The sequence below is a fragment of the Delphinus delphis genome, chromosome 15 (assembly GCF_949987515.2).
Source record: "Delphinus delphis chromosome 15, mDelDel1.2, whole genome shotgun sequence".
NCBI classification, from domain to species: domain Eukaryota; kingdom Metazoa; phylum Chordata; class Mammalia; order Artiodactyla; family Delphinidae; genus Delphinus; species Delphinus delphis.
This window is the reverse complement of record NC_082697.1, coordinates 73,551,744-73,569,005: the sequence shown is the minus strand read 5'-3', so window position 1 is coordinate 73,569,005 and position 17,262 is coordinate 73,551,744. Positions and strand designations below refer to the sequence as shown.

At 40.9% G+C, this 17,262-nt stretch overlaps 1 protein-coding gene across 3 annotated transcripts in view; it reads right to left on the bottom strand.

The window, feature by feature from the left end:
- Positions 1-17,045, bottom strand: part of RABGEF1 (RAB guanine nucleotide exchange factor 1) — a 63,345-nt gene extending 46,300 nt beyond the window's left edge. For 2 of the 3 annotated variants that reach the window (XM_060032190.1, XM_060032192.1), the window contains exon 1: positions 16,958-17,016. The gene's annotated coding sequence lies outside the window, so the exon portion shown is untranslated. Of the gene's footprint in view, positions 1-16,952 lie in introns of all 3 variants that reach the window. The other variant, XM_060032191.1, reaches the window with a different exon arrangement.
- Between the last annotated feature and the right edge of the window lie 217 nt (positions 17,046-17,262).

Sequence of the window (17,262 nt, the reverse complement as noted above, 5' to 3'; positions counted from 1 at the left end):
AGTATGGGAAACAAAGTGAGCAACCAAAAAAAAAGTACACGCCCTGATTTGAAAGGCTATGCAGTGATGATGAAGCTGTTTTGGTGAGGCAAAGCAGGTACAGTCAGCACATCCAGATTAGACATCAGAGTAGACACCATACCCTCCTCAGTTAGGGAGAAACATGGGGGAATCAATTCTGAGACTCAATTCCGTCTTTCCCAGGCAGAAAGATCTATCACTAGCCACAATCCAGAGGCAACTACCATCACTACTGCACCCAGTGGGGGACGTCAGAGGGGCCACACCCAGCTCCTATTTGAGCTCTGCACTCCGGTAAGTAGTCTTTTACTGAGCAACCTGGGTACAAAGATTGCATAATTCAATTGGCCCACTCACATTAGGGAGGACAGAGTAAAAATGATCTCTGTTGCTGAGATAGCTGAGATTCCTGTGAATTCTGCCTCAGGGCTAGGTACCCTAAAAAGGGCCAGAGGAGCACAAAGCCCACAGAGCTGTGTATGTTATTCCTTAAGGCTCTGCATGCAAACCATGTTCATTTCATAAAACCAAAAAAAAAAATACTTTGTAGATTTGAGTAGCTTCCCACTATCTTCCTTGTAAGAGTCCTGCTTCCTATTCTTAGGTTTGATGTAATGTCCTCATAGATCATTCCTCTGGGCAACACACCTGGGATTTACAGAAAACATCCAATCAACTCTACTAAAATGATAAACTATCCTTGAACCTCAGTTAAGAAATAGAATTTAAAGTTAAGCTTTTTCCCTTAAATTTGTTTTTTTTCCAGTTATAGAAGTAAAAGATGGTTACTCTAAAAAACCTGAGACATAAGTAGAAAATAAAACATCACCCAGAGGCAGTCACTATATTTTCATAGTGCTTTCTCTACTCATCATGATCTCATTCATTTATTCAACAAATATTTATATACTGATTTACATTACATGACAGGCACTTAGGATACAAATTTAAGTAATAATAAAGTTTCAGTCCTCATAGAGCTTACTGTCAAGTATGGAAGATGTGACTATATACCTAGAAGGCCTGAAAGAAGAAATTAAAGCACTATGAACACTGAGGAATTAATTAATTTTAAAATTACTGAATTTCATAAAAGAATTTATATTTATATGAAACAAGCTAAATATGTGTACATGAAATCTATGAAATTCTTACAATAGCCTGACAATAAGAAGTTAGGATATATAGAGATCGATCTCATTCCCAATAGTATCGAAATGTAAAAACATCTAGGTACTATTTTAATAAGAAAATTATGTCATCTACATAAAAATACTGAGATATAAAGACGGCTTAAATAGTTGGCAACACATACCAGGGCACAGTATGAGAAAGTTAAATATTTTATAAATGGCAAATGTTTCAAAATTTTTAAGTTTACTATAAATGACAAAAAAAATTCCAGAAGACTTTTTTGGAACTTGACAAAATTATTCCATATTTTATCAGCAATAATAAACAGGCAAGAATTTTAAAAAATACTCTAAATTGGGCTTCCCTCGTGGCGCAGTGGTTGAGAGTCCTCCTGCCAATGCAGGGGGCACAGGTTCGTGCCCCAGTCCGGGAGGATCCTGCGTGTCGCGGAGCGGCTGGGCCCGTGAGCCATGGCCACTGGGCCTGTGCGTCCAGAGCCTGTGCTCCACAATGGGAGAGGCCACAACGGTGAGAGGCCCGCGTACCGCAAAAAAAAAAAAAAAAAAAAAAAAAAAAAAAAAAAACCTCTTAGTTTACTGAACTTTAATTTTCTGCAAACTAGTTAAAATAGTGTGAACTTAGCAAAAGAACTGGCAAATCACTTCAGAATGGATTAACCCCCAAATGAATTGCTAATACATAAAATAATTTATTATTAGAGGAAGGAGGAGAAGGGAAGAACTTTCAATAAACAATGCAGGGATAACTGGTCAGCAATCTGGTACCCCCCAAATTAATTACAGGAATCTTAAACAGGAATCTTAAAGAGTTAAAGTTTTTAAAAGACTAATGAAAAAATAGAAAGGACTAAAATTAAGTATTTATGAAACTTCTAAAGAGGTGAGGGCTATCTAAGCTCACAGGCTGCAGGAGAAATCAGAAAGGAAACCGATTTGAATAAGTACATTGAAACTTCTACCTAGTTTTTAAAAGGCCCCACTTAGAACCAAAATAGAAAGGCAAATAAGAGACTAGGCAGAATATTTTAAGTAAACAGGACGAGAGTGTTTTACCATATTTAGAAATTACACTAATAAGATTTGTAAAACTCTGGTATGCAGTATAAGGATATGAGCCGACCATTCACAAAACGGAAATAGCTTCCTGGGAACAGACATAGAATGTCAGAGGGTTTGTGCCTTGTGAACTCTGATTTATATCACCAAATTGGTCTCACAAAAAGGTTATACCTATTTACATTCCCACCTACAGTGATCCACTTTCCCACAAACTCATAAAAACTGCATTATTAGTCTTTAATTTTTGCCAATCTGAAAGGCAAAAAAAGAAGCATTTCTTGTTTTAATACCCATGTCCTTAAATTGACCATCTTTATAGATATTTATTGGCCATTAGCATATTTTCTTTGGAGAATTAAACTGTTCCTGTTCTTTGCTCACTTTTCTATGACATCTTTTTTCTTTTTATAGGTGCTCTTTTTATGTTATCTTTTAGCCTTTGGCTGTGTATGTTAAGATACTATAGTTTTTTGGGGTTTCTTTGTTTTTTTTTTGCGGTACGCAGGCCTCTCACTGTTGTGGCCTCTCCCGTTGTGAAGCACAGGCTCCGGACGCTCAGGCTCAGTGGCCATGGCTCACGGGTCCAGCCGCTCCGCGGCATGTGGGATCTTCTCAGACTGGGGCACGAACCCATGTCCCCTGCATCGGCAGGCGGACTCTCAACCACTGCGCCACCAGGGAAGCCCCGATACTATAGTTTTAATCAAAGACTGTATCCAGGTTTCGCTGACTTTCATAGCGTTAAATACATTGCCTCCAAAATGAATGTGAATGTCACACAGATAATCAGTGGCAGAGTTCCAATGTTAAATATAACAATACAAAGTATCCAAACACTAGCCTGCCCAAATAATTCCAAATGATAATCAAACCCATGGAATATAATGTAGAGTTTATGCTGCTGGAATGAGCAGAGCCAGCAGAGCAACATTCTTAAGGAATGAATTCTAGACAACAATCTTCTATTGTATTATGTCACACCCTCTTCATCAAAGTGAAATTATGACTCCAATCGGAGCATGCCATTCCCCAGGCAAATAACTCAAAATTACATGCAAAACAACCTGGCTGCTCGAGTCTATTTCTACCATGCTCTACCCTCTCTCTTCCATAGAAACAGCCAATTCCTCAACTGGTCTATTTATTCAATAAGTAACTGACCAAAAATTATGTCTCCTAACTTAAAGTAACAGCAAACTGCAATATATAAGGTGGTTTCAATGATCAAAGGTTTTTGGTTTTGTTTCTGCAAACTTACAGCTTAGTTTTAGCTTTGCTGCAGCCATTTCAACCTTAGCCAGTTGCTGTGGCTGGGCTAGACATACACATATCTATGAGATAAGAGAAATATAAAAAGCAATTGCCTGGACAGAAATGTACTTATTCAGACTTGTTAGAGGGTTCAATCAAATAAATATTAGTAGTATATTCTAAGTTTTTGAGAAGTGCCTTGTGCATAACAAAAAATTAAACGGCAAAAACTTTCAAAAGCTACTAAAACCATCCCATCTGCAGAAACTTTCAAAAGCTACTAAAACCATCCCATCTGTTTTAGGTTGAATTGTGTCCCCCCAAAAGATAGGTTGGACCCCAATATTGTAAATGTGACCTGATGTGGAAATAAGGTCTTTGCAGATGTAATTAGTTAAAATGAAGTCATACTGGATTAGGGTGGGCCCTAAATTGAATGACTAGTGTCCTCATAAGAAGGCCCTGAGAGACCCAGAGACACATAGAGGCCGTGTGGCCACAGAAGCAGAGACTGGAAGGATGAAGCTACAAGCCAAGAACTCCAAGGACTGCCAGCAATTATCTTCCCTACAGCCTTCAGAGAGCATGGTCCTGCTGACACCTTGATTTCAGACTTCTAGCCTCCAGAACTCCAAAAATATTAATTTCTGTTGTTTCAAGAACCTAGTTTGTGGTAATTTGTTACAGCAGCCCTAGGAAACAATAAACCATCCAACAAGAATTGTGGTAAATTCTAGAAATAATTTAAAGAAATGAGTTTTCCACCAGTTGACAGAACTGTGGATTCACAGCATTACATGCTCTTTACAAACAGGAGGATCATATATCTCAGTTAATGAGAACAGTCCTGGCTTATGCCTGTTGTCCTGGTATAAAAGCATCCCTTTGGTTCTCAAAAGTGACCTGCTTTCGATAATAAAGTACATGGTCATCTTATGTATGAACAAGCCTAGAATACACTTCTGTTTGTCTGCCTTCAAATCCCACCTATTCAAATAATGTCAAATGCCCCCTCCCCACCCTCAGAATAATTCCATCTCTCTGGCTTCTATAGCATTTTATAAATACATCTATTATAATACTCATGTTTTATTACAATTACTTGCTTACTTGTCCACTCCATGTTCGTAGACAACACAGTGCCAGGAACAGAATGCATACTCAATAGGTATCTTCTAAATGTATTAAATGATTTATTCAGGAGACTGACAAAGTACCTGCAGAGACAGTTTTCTTTCACTTTTGTCCCTTGTGAAAATTAAAAAAAGAAAATCTCGACTAGAACTGGTGACGGGAAGGCCTGGAAAGGGAGCTCTCACGCCCTACCACTACACTCATCATCCTCTAGGTCAGTTACCCCAAACAGGAAGCCATCAATTACCCAAAGAGAAAGAGGTCAGTTACTGACTCCAACAGGAAAAGATGTACCTTGCACTCCCAAACAGGAAGTACACTACTTTACTACGTCAGCAAGAGAAAGACTTCCTTCTTTCCCAGCAACCAGCCTAGCCAACAGAAAATGCCATAGTTCAGCCAATGAGAAGCTGGCGTCACCTGAACTTTTACTTGCTTCCAATGAACTTTCATTTTTTCCTTGCTGATGACTTCCTTTCCTGTCCCCCCTCCTCCCTATAAAAGTCTTCCATGTTGTGTAACCCCTCAGAGTATCTCTGTTTGCCAGATGAGATGCTGCCTGATTCATGAATCACTTGATAAAGCCAATTAGCTCTTCAAATTTACTCAGCTAAGTTTTGGTTTTAACACCCTTATATACTCTCTGGGGCGTAGGAGGTAGGAAAAGAAACTTAAACAGCTAAATGACTTGCTTATAAAGCCATGGTTCTCAAATTTTAGCATGCATAAGTGTCACCTGGAAGACTTGTTAAAATACACAGTACGGGGCCCCAACCCAGACTTGCTGATACAGGAGGTCTGGGGTAGGTAAGGCCTGAGAATTTGCATTTCTAACAGGTTTCCAGGTGATGCAGCTAGGAGCTACTCTTTGAGAACCACTGCTATAAAGTAAGCACCACAATTACTAAAAGATTAATTTCTTCTTATAACTTCATTCCTAGCAGGAAACTCTCTCTTCTGAATATGACTGAGTAGCTTGAGGCACACCAACACTCCTGCTGAGAATTAGGAAAGCCAGATACATTTTTTTTTTTTTTTTTTTGCGGTATGCGGGCCTCTCACTGCCGTGGCCTCTCCCATTGTGGAGCACAGGCTCTGGACGTGCAGGCTCAGAGGCCATGGCTCACGGGCCTAGCCGCTCCGCGGCATGTGGGATCTTCCCGGACCGGGGCACGAACCCGTGTCCCCTGCATTGGCAGGTGGACGCTCAACCACTGCGCCACCAGGGAAGCCTGCCAGATACATTTTAAAAATCAATGTTTAAAGGCATGAGAAAGCAGCTGAAGCAACCAAGACTAGAAGGGTCTAGGTTCTGGAAAAAGAGAGGAACTGTAGAGAAACAAAATGACATTCTGCAGCCACTTTTCCCCCAAGTGCATTTGCCGATTCTGGGGCAAAAAGCCGAGAATCCAGACTTCCCTTCAGCAGAGGAACCATGAGAGCTTTTGGAAGAGGTGAAAAGCAAGACTCAAGGAGTCAAGATCCCAGTGAAAGAGGAGAGTTGAAGAACTGGGCCTAACAAAAGGCTGGCTTTCCGCTGAAGACATTTACTAAATTCTGCAGTTGCACAAAGAAGGCTTCAAAACAAAACTAAAAGCCTCTGAAAATCAAGAGTAGAATTTTCAACAATCTCATTGTTCTCAGGAGACAAAAATTACAGTACAGAAGATACAAGGAGGAGGGACCCCTGTGAATTCACAAAACTATCAGTTGGAAGCCCTGGATGCCTGGCTACTTGCTAGCATTAAAGCCAAACTAGAGGGAAACACTGCCTTACCAAACCGGCAACACAACCTCAACCAACAACTCAGTCCCTAATAGGATTAGGTGATGAGCCCCTACTCTACCTGGCTAGCAAAAGGGAGGGAGGATTTCCTCTGAAAAAGAACAGCATCATCTGGAGCTTCATTTTATTCATAACGCTCAGCATTCATATAACTGAAAACCAAAAGGAAAAAATAGATAGAAACAGATGCTCAGATAATCCAGACATTGAAGTTAACAGAAAGACTTTTAAATAATGATGGCTATTTAAATTTCCTATTTCAAAAAACAGGGGAAGTAAGAGGAAACAACATATAAAATGAAGAACTGCAACTGAGAATTGGAATCTATAAGAATCAAACTGAAATTCTAGATCTGAAAAGTATATTAACTAAAAGAATTCAAAGGGTAGACTTAAGAGCAGGTCAGACACAGTAGAAGAGAGGATTAGTAACTAGAACCCAAGTCAATAAAATATAACCATACTGAAGCAGAGATAAAAACTAACAGAAAATACAAGGGCAGGTGGGAACGTAAAAGGGAATGAGGAACACTGTGAAAAAGTCTACCAGGTGTGTAACTGGAGTCCCAAAAGGAGAGGAGAGAGTAATTAGGTCAGAAGTAATATTAAGAGGAAAGAATGAAGGTTTCCAAATTGATGAAGACAACCCATAAATTTAAGAAACTCTGTGAACCCCAAGCAGAATAAAGACAAAGAAAACCATACAAAGACACAGCATAATTAAACGGCTGATCATCAAAAACAAAGAAACTCTTAAATGTAACCAGTGGAAAAAAGATACATACTTTCTTAAGAGCAACAATAAAACTAACAGCTAAATTCTCAAAAGAAACAATAAAAAACTCTTAAAAGTAACCAGTGGATGGGCTTCCCTGGTGGCGCAGTGGTTGAAAGTCCGCCTGCCGATGCAGGGGACACAGGTTCATGCCCCAGTCTGGGAAGATCCCACATGCCGCGGAGCGGCTAGGCCCGTGAGCTATGGCCACTAAGCCTACGTGTCCGGAGCCTGTGCTCCTCAAGGGGAGAGGCCACAACAGTGAGAGGCCCACGTACTGCAAAAAAAAAAAAAAAAAAAGTAACCAGTGGAAAAAAGACACATTACTTTCTTAAGAGCAACAATAAAACTAACAGCTAAATTCTCAAAAGAAATAATAAAAGACAAAAGACAATGGAGAGACTTCACTGATGGCACAGTGGTTAAGAATCCACCTGCCAATGCAGGAGACACGGGTTCTAGCCCTGGTCCGGGATCCCACATGCCGCGGAGCAACTAAGCCTGTGCACCACAACTACTGAGCCTGCGCTCTAGAGCCTGCAAGCCACAACTACTGAGCCCATGTGCCACAACTACTGAAGTCCGTGCGCCTAGAGCCTGTGCTTCGCAACAAGAGAAGCCACAGGAGTGAGAAACCTGTGCACTGCAATGAAGAGTAACCCCCGCTCGCCACAACTAGAGAAAGCCTGTGCACAGCAACGAAGATCCAACGCAACCAAGATAAATAAATTAATTAATTAAAAAAAAAAGACAATGGAATGACACCTTAAAAGTGCTGAAAGAGGGCTTCCCTGGTGGCGCAGTGGTTGAGAGTCCGCCTGCCGATGCAGGGGACACGGGTTCGTGCCCCGGTCCAGGAAGATCCCACATGCCGCGGAGCAGCTGGGCCCGTGAGCCATGGCCGCTGAGCCTGAGCGTCCGGAGCCTGTGCTCTGCAACGCGAGAGGCCACAACAGTGAGAGGCCCGCGTACCGCAAAAAAAAAAAAAGAAAAGTGCTGAAAGAAAATAAATTTCCACCTAGAATGCGGTGCTCAGTGATTATTTCCTTTAAAAATGAAAGCAAAATAAAGATATTTTTCAGACAAACAACAAATGAAAGAGTTCATTATAGGCAGGCTTGTATTAGAAGAAATACCAGAGGGAACTCTTTAGATGGAAAGGAAATTATCCTATCCCAAACAGAAACAAAAATACAGGAAGGGATAAAGAGCAATGCAAAGAGTAAATATGTAAGGAAATATACATGAATATTGATTATTCAAAAACAATAATTTCTTATGGGTCTTCAAATATATGTCGAATTAAAATGGATAAAACAGAGTAACACAAAAATACAGGAAAAAGACAAATGGAGTTAGTATCTAAAGTTCTAGGGCAGTGGTTAAGACTCTGCACTTCCAATGCAGGGGGCCTGGGTTCGATCGCTGGTGGGGGAACTAAGATCCCACATGCCTCCTGGCATGGCCAAAAAATAAAATTAAATAAATAAATAAAGTTCTAGCATTATTGAAGAAGTGATAAAAGTTATAATTTGGGGCCTCCCTGGTGGTGCAGTGGTTAAGAATCTGCCTGCCAACACAGGGGACACGGGTTCAAGCCCTGGCCTGGGAAGATCCCACATGCCGCAGAGCAACTAAGCCAATGCACCACAGCTACTGAACCTGCACTCTAGAGCCTGTGAGCCACAACTACTGAGCCCACGTGCTGCAACTACTGAAGCCCATGTGCCTAGAGTCTGTGCTCCGCAACAAAGAGAAGACACCGAAATGAGAAGCCCATGCACCGCAGGGAAGAGCAGCCCTTGCTCACTGCAACTAGATAAAGCCCCCACACAGCAACAAAGACCCAGTGCAGCCAAAAAAAAAAAAAAAAAAGTTATAATTTGTATTAGACTATAAGAAGTCAAGGGTGTATGCTATAATCTCTATTGTAACCACAAAAGAATAAAAGAATGTATAACTAAGAAGTTACTAGAGAGGAAAAATTAAATAATAATTGAATAATAAATAATCCAAAAAGAGGTTAAAAAAAGGAAAAAGGAACAAAGCAGGTGAGTCAAAAAGAAGATGGTAGATATAATACCAAATATAGTGACAATTACATTAAATGGACTAATGATTCTAATTTAAAGACTAAAATTGTCAGACTAAAGAAAAAAAAACTAAATCTAACTTCATGGTGCTTTCAGTGACAAAGAAAGTTGGAAAGTATAAGGATGGAAAAAGATATATATAGCATGCAACATTTATCAAGAGAAAGCAAGTAGAGCTATACTGGTATCACACAAAGTAGACTTTAAGGCAAAAAGCACTACTAATGAATTAAGGATAACAGTGTTAATCCACCAAGAAAATTCTAATGTGAGCCAACCGGTTAGAAATTAGTCATCGCTGGGAGCTAAGAAGAATACACTGGCTGAAACCAATTCTGTTTAAGAAATCTATAGCAGCTCAAAGAAGGGTAGAACTACACAGTAACATAGAGCTTAAATACCGGACTTCTTTGCAATACAATAAAACTCACATATGTACCTTATGGTGAGTTCTGAAATGCTTACACAAAATATTAAAACTTTAAAATCAAGAAATAACAGGTAGACAGATTTAGACAACAAAAACATACACATTAATAAAGATCAGAAGATATTCTGGGGTGATGTAGTGTTTACTAGACTAGGTAGTTTGGTAAAGGCACTAAAATTCATGACTATAAAAACTAGACTTCCTGAAATGAAACACTCAGAAAAAGAAAAAAAAATTTTAAGTATTTTTCAGTACTCAGATTGTTCTCCTCCAAACACAGCTGAAGCATTCACTGAAGACTGAAATTGAAATCTTTGTATTACATTTACTTAAACGGCAGACTCACCATTATAACCATTATTGGTGGTGTTTGGAGCTGGAAGTGATTGGACTAAAATCCAACCTCCTAGTCAGTTTTTCTGTCAGAATCTAAGAACTTTAAACTTCAAAAGAACCTCAACTTATTTCTCAAGCATTATTTTGTAAGAAATAAGTTGAGATTATATATATATATATATATATATATATTTATTTATTTATTTATTTATATGGGGGGGTCAGTTATTAGACCAACATACTGAAAAGGCAAAAATTCTTCTTTAGGGAAATAGGTTACAACCTCTTATGGGTAACAACAACAAGAAAATCTGCTGCAATTTGTTCTCAAATATGTGCAAGAATAAAAGTAGGCTCTTGAAAAGAACTTATTTACAAAACAGAAACAGAGTCACAGATGTAGAAAACAAACTTATGGTTACCGGGGGGAGGGATAAATTGGGGGATTGGGATTGACATATACACACTACTATATATAAAATAGATAACTAATAAGGACCTACTTACTGTATAGCACAGGGGACTCTACTTAATACTCTGTCATGGGCTGTATGGGAAAAGAATCTGAAAAACAGTGGATATACGTATATGTATAACTGATTCACTTTGCTGTACACCTGAAACTAACACAACATTGTAAATCAACAATACGCCAATAAAAAATAAAATAAAATAAAATGAAAGTAGGCTCTTGGGAGAAAGTGGTGTCTACTTCATACAGTTGATATTCAAAGGACTTAATTTCAATTTTGTCTCTCATCAGCCACTCTATTTCCTGGCGCAGGTAACATCACATGATGCTTTGTAAAGGTATCAGCAGCTAGCATGTCGTATAAAAATACTTTGCCATCTGATTATTCCTTATAAATGATATTTAAGATGTGTCCATTCATAACTATACAACATTTGAGACCACAAATGAAATCTACACACTTATCACACTACAACCCCAACTGCAAAGGCTAATTAATTTACACAAATACATAATCCAATTTGCTAAGTAAAAGCCAAGCATATTACTTCCTGAGACACTAATTATAATGGATTTTAGACATTCTGTTTCATTGGCCTATTTTTTGTTTGTTTGTTTTCACATTTTTAATTTGTATTCTTCTTATAATATCCTATTCAAAACTCAAGTCACTAGCCTACCTAATTTTTCAGGAACCTATTTAACAATGACAAAAGCTCTGTGGAAATGCAATTAAGGAAACACTACATTACATAACTATATTTAGGCAAGGACAGTTCCACCCACTGTTTACTAATTAAGGATGAATAAGGATGTTCTCTACTCTTTAGTTTTGTAGGCTAGGTCACAATTTACAATATACTGTAGGAACTATATTACAATACTTCAAAATAAAATAATCTGGCATAACCTGGAATAGTCTCATATGAAAACTCACAATAAATAATGGTTTACTTATCTGTACAACTCTAATGCAATACAATTCCTAATAAAACATGGAATAAGATTTAAGAACATATACACCTAGCAATGTCACTACAGAGGCATAACCTAAATTCATCCCAAATCATAGCAGTGAGATCACCAGCTAAAGTTTTACTCTAAAATATAAATATAGACCTCTCTTTCCAGAATGGCACACTATCTTTAAAACTATATCATTGTGGTTTTCCTGATCTGATGAGACAAATGTGTAACAAATAGAAAGAAAAAATACATGCATTTCAGATGCAAACAAACACATAAAATAATATTCCCACTTTTCTAACCCTGATAGATGCCTAGAAGATGTATGTTTCCCAGCTTTATAAACTATGGCCAAATGCCCTGAACTTGTAGCTCTCAGCTCATCTTCTGGATGGAAGATTCAGAACTGTTCAAGGCCCTTCTGCAGTGGTGGGTTCTAATACTGGCCAGTGGGTTTACCTCTATTAACTGTATGGTCTAGCCCTATCTGTGGGCCCAGTCTAGTCCACCTCAAGCAGTATAAAGTCATATGTGCAGACCACTGAGTCTGTCAGACTACCTGAGTTCAAATCTCCATCACCTCTTGTATGACCTGGAACAAGTTACTGCTGCGAACCACATTTCTTTATATTTTTCTTTTAAGAAAGGGAATAAAGGAAGATGACAACATTGAGATAATGCATGTAAAGAGCTTATTATTAGCATGCCTGGCCCATGCTAGCACTTGATAAGTTCTAACTAATTACTTAAAAGGTCAACTTTTTATTTAGCTTGAGCAAAATACAGATACATTAATTTACTGGACACTACATCTAAGATAAGTGGATCTGTTCCCTTCTTAAAAATAAATTACAGGGCTTCCCTGGTGGCGCAGTGGTTAAGAATCCGCCTGCCAATGCAAGGGACACAGGTTCGAGCCCTGGCCAGGGAAAATCTCACATGCTGTAGAGCAACTAAGCCCGTGCGCCACAACTACTGAGCCTGAGCTCTAGAGCCCGCGAGCCACAACTACTGAGCCCATGTGCCACAACAACTGAAGCCTGCGCGCCTAGAGCCCATGCTCCGCAATAAGAGAAGCCACCGCAATGAAGAGCAGCCCCTGCTCACCGCAACTAGAGAAAGCCCATGCACAGCAACAAAGACCCAACACAGCCAAAAATAAATAAATAAAATAATTAATATTAATTAATTAATTACATGCCTGGACTTTTCAAGCCAATGCTCTCTGTGCTGGAGCTAACACCCCAAACCTACTTCCAGAAATGAATCTTGGTATTCACTGATATTCCTTCAGCCCATCTGAGTGTGGAGGTGAAGTGACTTTTACTTAAATATTTGTCAGTCTCCTCCATTTTCATATCCCCCACGATAAAGCATGCCTGCTAAAAATATGGCTCTGTGATTAACCAACAACACAAAAAATGTATGTACTTAAGGACCTTGTTGGGAAGCACCACTGCTGATAAATTAATAACAAAAGCTCCACTGAGAAACAAAACATTTATGAAAGGTAACTTGAAAAATGTGTGATCCCCATCTACTTATCTAGATAATGTAAAACAGATCCTTAAATTAAATCAGTCTACAGAGCTAAGTGCTTAGTCCACATTATTTTGCCAACACCAGAACTGTTTTTATTGAATTATGTTTTGATCTTACGTCGTCACCCTACACAGTGAGGCAATGAGGAATTTTGCTGTATTTATACTTAAGGATGTAGTTGAGGAGTTTCTCAATACAAGGCATCTTTGGGAATCCAAAGGAGAAACTGGTCTTTTATCTTATGGTCACTGAACCATGTAACTGATTACATTTCTTTCTGAACTGGCTACTAAAAAGCAGAGTCAAATTTGTGGCCCTCTAACAAATACTTAAGAGTTCAGTGCTACTTTGTGTACAGATCTCATTTCTGTTTCCATCTTAATTTTTCTCCCACAGTCCTAAATCCATCACCCCTTTATTTCTGTCTGTTACCAAACAGCATGTTGTTTGTATCTTTGTAAGTCACTATGAATCCTTTCTGGAACAAGAGGTGATATAAGTAAATGGTATGCTCCACTTAAAAAACAGTATAGCACAATAGGAAGATATTTTCTTCCATTAACAAACATGTTACGAGTTCAATTTCTAGAGGCATTATCTTTCTTGTGCTCCAAAAGAAAAAAAAGAAAGTGTTGTAGCAAACATTGTATTTAAAATTAGGAAATTCTAACAACAGAGGAACTACCAAAATAAAACACTTTCATTATGTATTTTTAACTGTGGAGCACACAGAAACTTGTAAATATATCCCATGTAAAAATCCCCCAAAAGTCATTTTTATTTTTAAAATACAGACGAAATCACCACAAATGCAGTTGCATTTGAGTATTTATTCTGAACGAGAACTGAATAGGCTAGCTTCAAAAATGATTTATAAAATTTTTGTACAGCTCCTTCTGAGTTGCCCTGTGCCTAGCACAGGGGATGCTGCCAACCATTCCTTACTGGGAGACAGCACAGAATTTAAAGCCCCAAATGCTCTTGCTACATTCTTGCTTCAGGGATTTCAGTAATCTTATTGCTGTCATCTGAGCAAAACAAAAAGCTTAATATTCTCTTAGTGGGTAAAATTTTACCCTATCATGAACTCATACTTAGCATTCTGATCATAACTTCTAACTACAAATTTATCTAATTAATTGATTATAATTATAGTCCTTCACCCTCCTAGTGACCACAAACAAGTGAGCTATGCTACCAGAGACTTGAAAAACTGTTTTACTACACAATAAAAATTACACTGCCTACCCCAACAACAGTAACTTCATCAACAACAGGAATCTCCCAGGGTAACTTGAAAGCAGCACCATAAAGTATAGCCTTTTCTTAAAGCATTTTAGGAGCTTTATCTAAATAACAAACAGATAAAGTAAGAGCCACATAATATTATGTGGGATAAAGATGAGTCAATCGTTGTTTCTCCTAAGTGTTTATTCAACAAACAATAGTCTAGATTATTTCAAGGCCTTTCAGTCATGTGAAACAACATACATTATGTTCCTACAATGCTTTATGACAGAAATGAACTTTTAATATGACTTTCAAAATGTTTGGCCTCTATTGTGAAACTTTTTTTTAGGGTGACAACTTTATTGCTGGGTTAAGAAGCTACTTAAGAGCATTTCTATTCTACCTCACAGAATAGACAGGTATGTTATGTCACATAGGTATCTCCTATATTTTAGGGATGGGTCATCTCTGCTAGAGATGTTTACTTTGCAACCAATATAAACACATGTGCCAAAAATTAAACTCACATTGTCAACACAGAAATTCTATGTCTCTAGCCAAAGACTGAGAAGAGTAAATGAAACAAGACCTTAGTTCTTCTATACATAGATATTAAAATAAGTACCGGTCAAGTCTTTTTTTCACTGAAAATCAACATCAGAAATCAATGATTGCTCATCGTCCTGATGGAACACTCATGAATGCCTGACTTGGATTGAGATGCAAAGAGATAAAAGCAGAATTCCTGTTTATAGAAGTTTACAAATAAGCAGGGTCACACACTCTCATACAAACAATTAGTAAATGAATATAAAATTCAATTCAGGGCTTCCCTGGTGGCTCAGTGGTTAAGAGTCCGCCTGCCGATGCAGGGGACACGGGTTCGTGCCCCGGTCCGGGAAGATCCCACATGCCGCGGAGCGGCTGGGCCCGTGAGCCATGGCCACTGAGCCTGCACGTCGCGTCCGGAGCCTGTGCTCCACAACGGGAGAGGCCACAACAGTGAGAGGCCCGGGTACCGCAAAAAAAAAAAAAAAAAAAAAAAAATCAATTCAAACATTTAACAAGCAGAAACGATTAAAATACAAGCTAGCACATAATCAAGCACTATACAGGGCACAATCCTCATCAGCCACATAGCAGCCCGTGTGTTAAGCAGGCAAATAACCCTCCTTAAAACCCTTCCCCGGTTCTGTCACCATCAGAGAAACGCCCAAGAATCTCCTGCATCTCTGCCCCTATCTGCCACCCGCCTCTGCCTGCATTTTTTCACTTTTCAAAAACCACCTCCTGGGAGTTGCTGGCCTCTTCTCCTTTAGTTGCCCCACGTCCACATTCCCACTACCTCTAAAATTCTCACCTCACCTTGTTAGGCTGAATGTTACTCATTCTTCAAGACACTTCCAGAAATATTCCCTGGTACCTTCCTCCACCCTCCACGCCCTGCAGTCCCTCAAGACACCTGGGGTGTCCCCCCTCTGGGCTCTGCTGCTCACCACACTGCATGGCGAGTATCCTCGCTGTCCCTCTCTCCTGAAGTGGCTAACTTCTAGAGAGAAGAAAATGATTGCTTGGAAGGTCAATAAAAATTCAAATACTTGAACACCTTAATCTTCCACCTAAGAACCAGTAACTCTTAAAATTAACATTATTTATCATTAAAGGGATTAAGTAAAATCAAATCTCCTTGCAACTCCAGCAAGCTTTCTTGGTACAACTATTTTAATTAGTAACCTTGATAGATTTTGGGGGGTTTGTTTTGCAGTTTTAGATTTACTGAGAAAACAGGTACAACTATTTTTTAAACTCAAACAAAACTCTTCAGATCCCCCCCCCAAAAAAAACTATTCCCCAGTGATGCTGTGAACTCATCCTGACAAATTTTCACATCTAATCTCTCTGCTAGGCGAGTCCCGGCGCCCAATGACACATTTCCCAACCACAGGGCTTGGTCACCAGCGCTGAGACACCACCAGCAGGCTCTGACCTATTCTCTGAAGCGCCTGAGTCCTTCCACCCTGTCGACTAAACTTCCGTGATGGGCATCACCTCTGCTCTCCTCCGAGACGATTCGGAAGCAGGGACTTCTGCTCCTAACCCCAGGCCCACAACTTCGCCCTCAACCACGGGGCGAAAGTTAGGACCAGTCTTCCAGTCCCCGCGCTGCGAAAGAGAGCATCCTCCCACCTCCAGGACCTTTCCCTCCCCGAGACCGACGCGGGTCCCTGAGGTCCCGGCGCCCCTGCCCAAGCCGGGCTGCGACAGGTCCCCGAGGGGCTCGGGGCACGACCTGCCCGGTCACCACTACAGGTGTCCCTCGGCACTCCGCCGACTGGACAGTGAGGAGGGAGCCGGCTGGAGCACAGCCATCCCGCGATGGGTGGACGGGTGGCAGGCGGCGGCCAGGAAACGATACGTGTCTGCCCGTCGGAGCTGGGCCGGGCCTCGGAGAAGTTGGCGACGAGCGCCCGAAACGGGCAGGCCGAGCACGCAGAGGATGAGGGGGGCCGGCGACGGCCTGGGACCGGCCAGGGCCGCGCCGCCGGGCCCCGGGCTGAGCCGGAGGGCGGCAGGAGGCACCGGTGCGAGACGGCCCCAACCGGGTGTACAGCCCGAACCAATGACCCAGTAACCGTCACCGGTACGGCGCCGCCGCCCCACTCCCCCGACGCCACCCTGGGCCCCCGTCCATCCGCCCCGTACCTCACCTGCTGCTCCACCGACGTCCAGACCGCCGCTCTCTCCGCGTCGCTGGAGTAGGTCCGGGTGCTAGTCACAACCCGCCCTCACGCCGGCCCTCCCTCTCGCAGCCCCGCCCCCGGCGCCGCGCGCGCACGACACGCACGCACGGACGTCACTTCCGGGGCCTCTGCGCGCCGCCGGGAGGATGAGGGTGTCAGTCCGAGTCTACCTTGGGTGGAGAGGGGGTGCGAGGCTGGCGTGGATGACGGCACCGACAGAGCCGTAGGGCGAAGGGAAGGAGGCGGCTTCGACGCTGGCCCCGGGGCGCTGA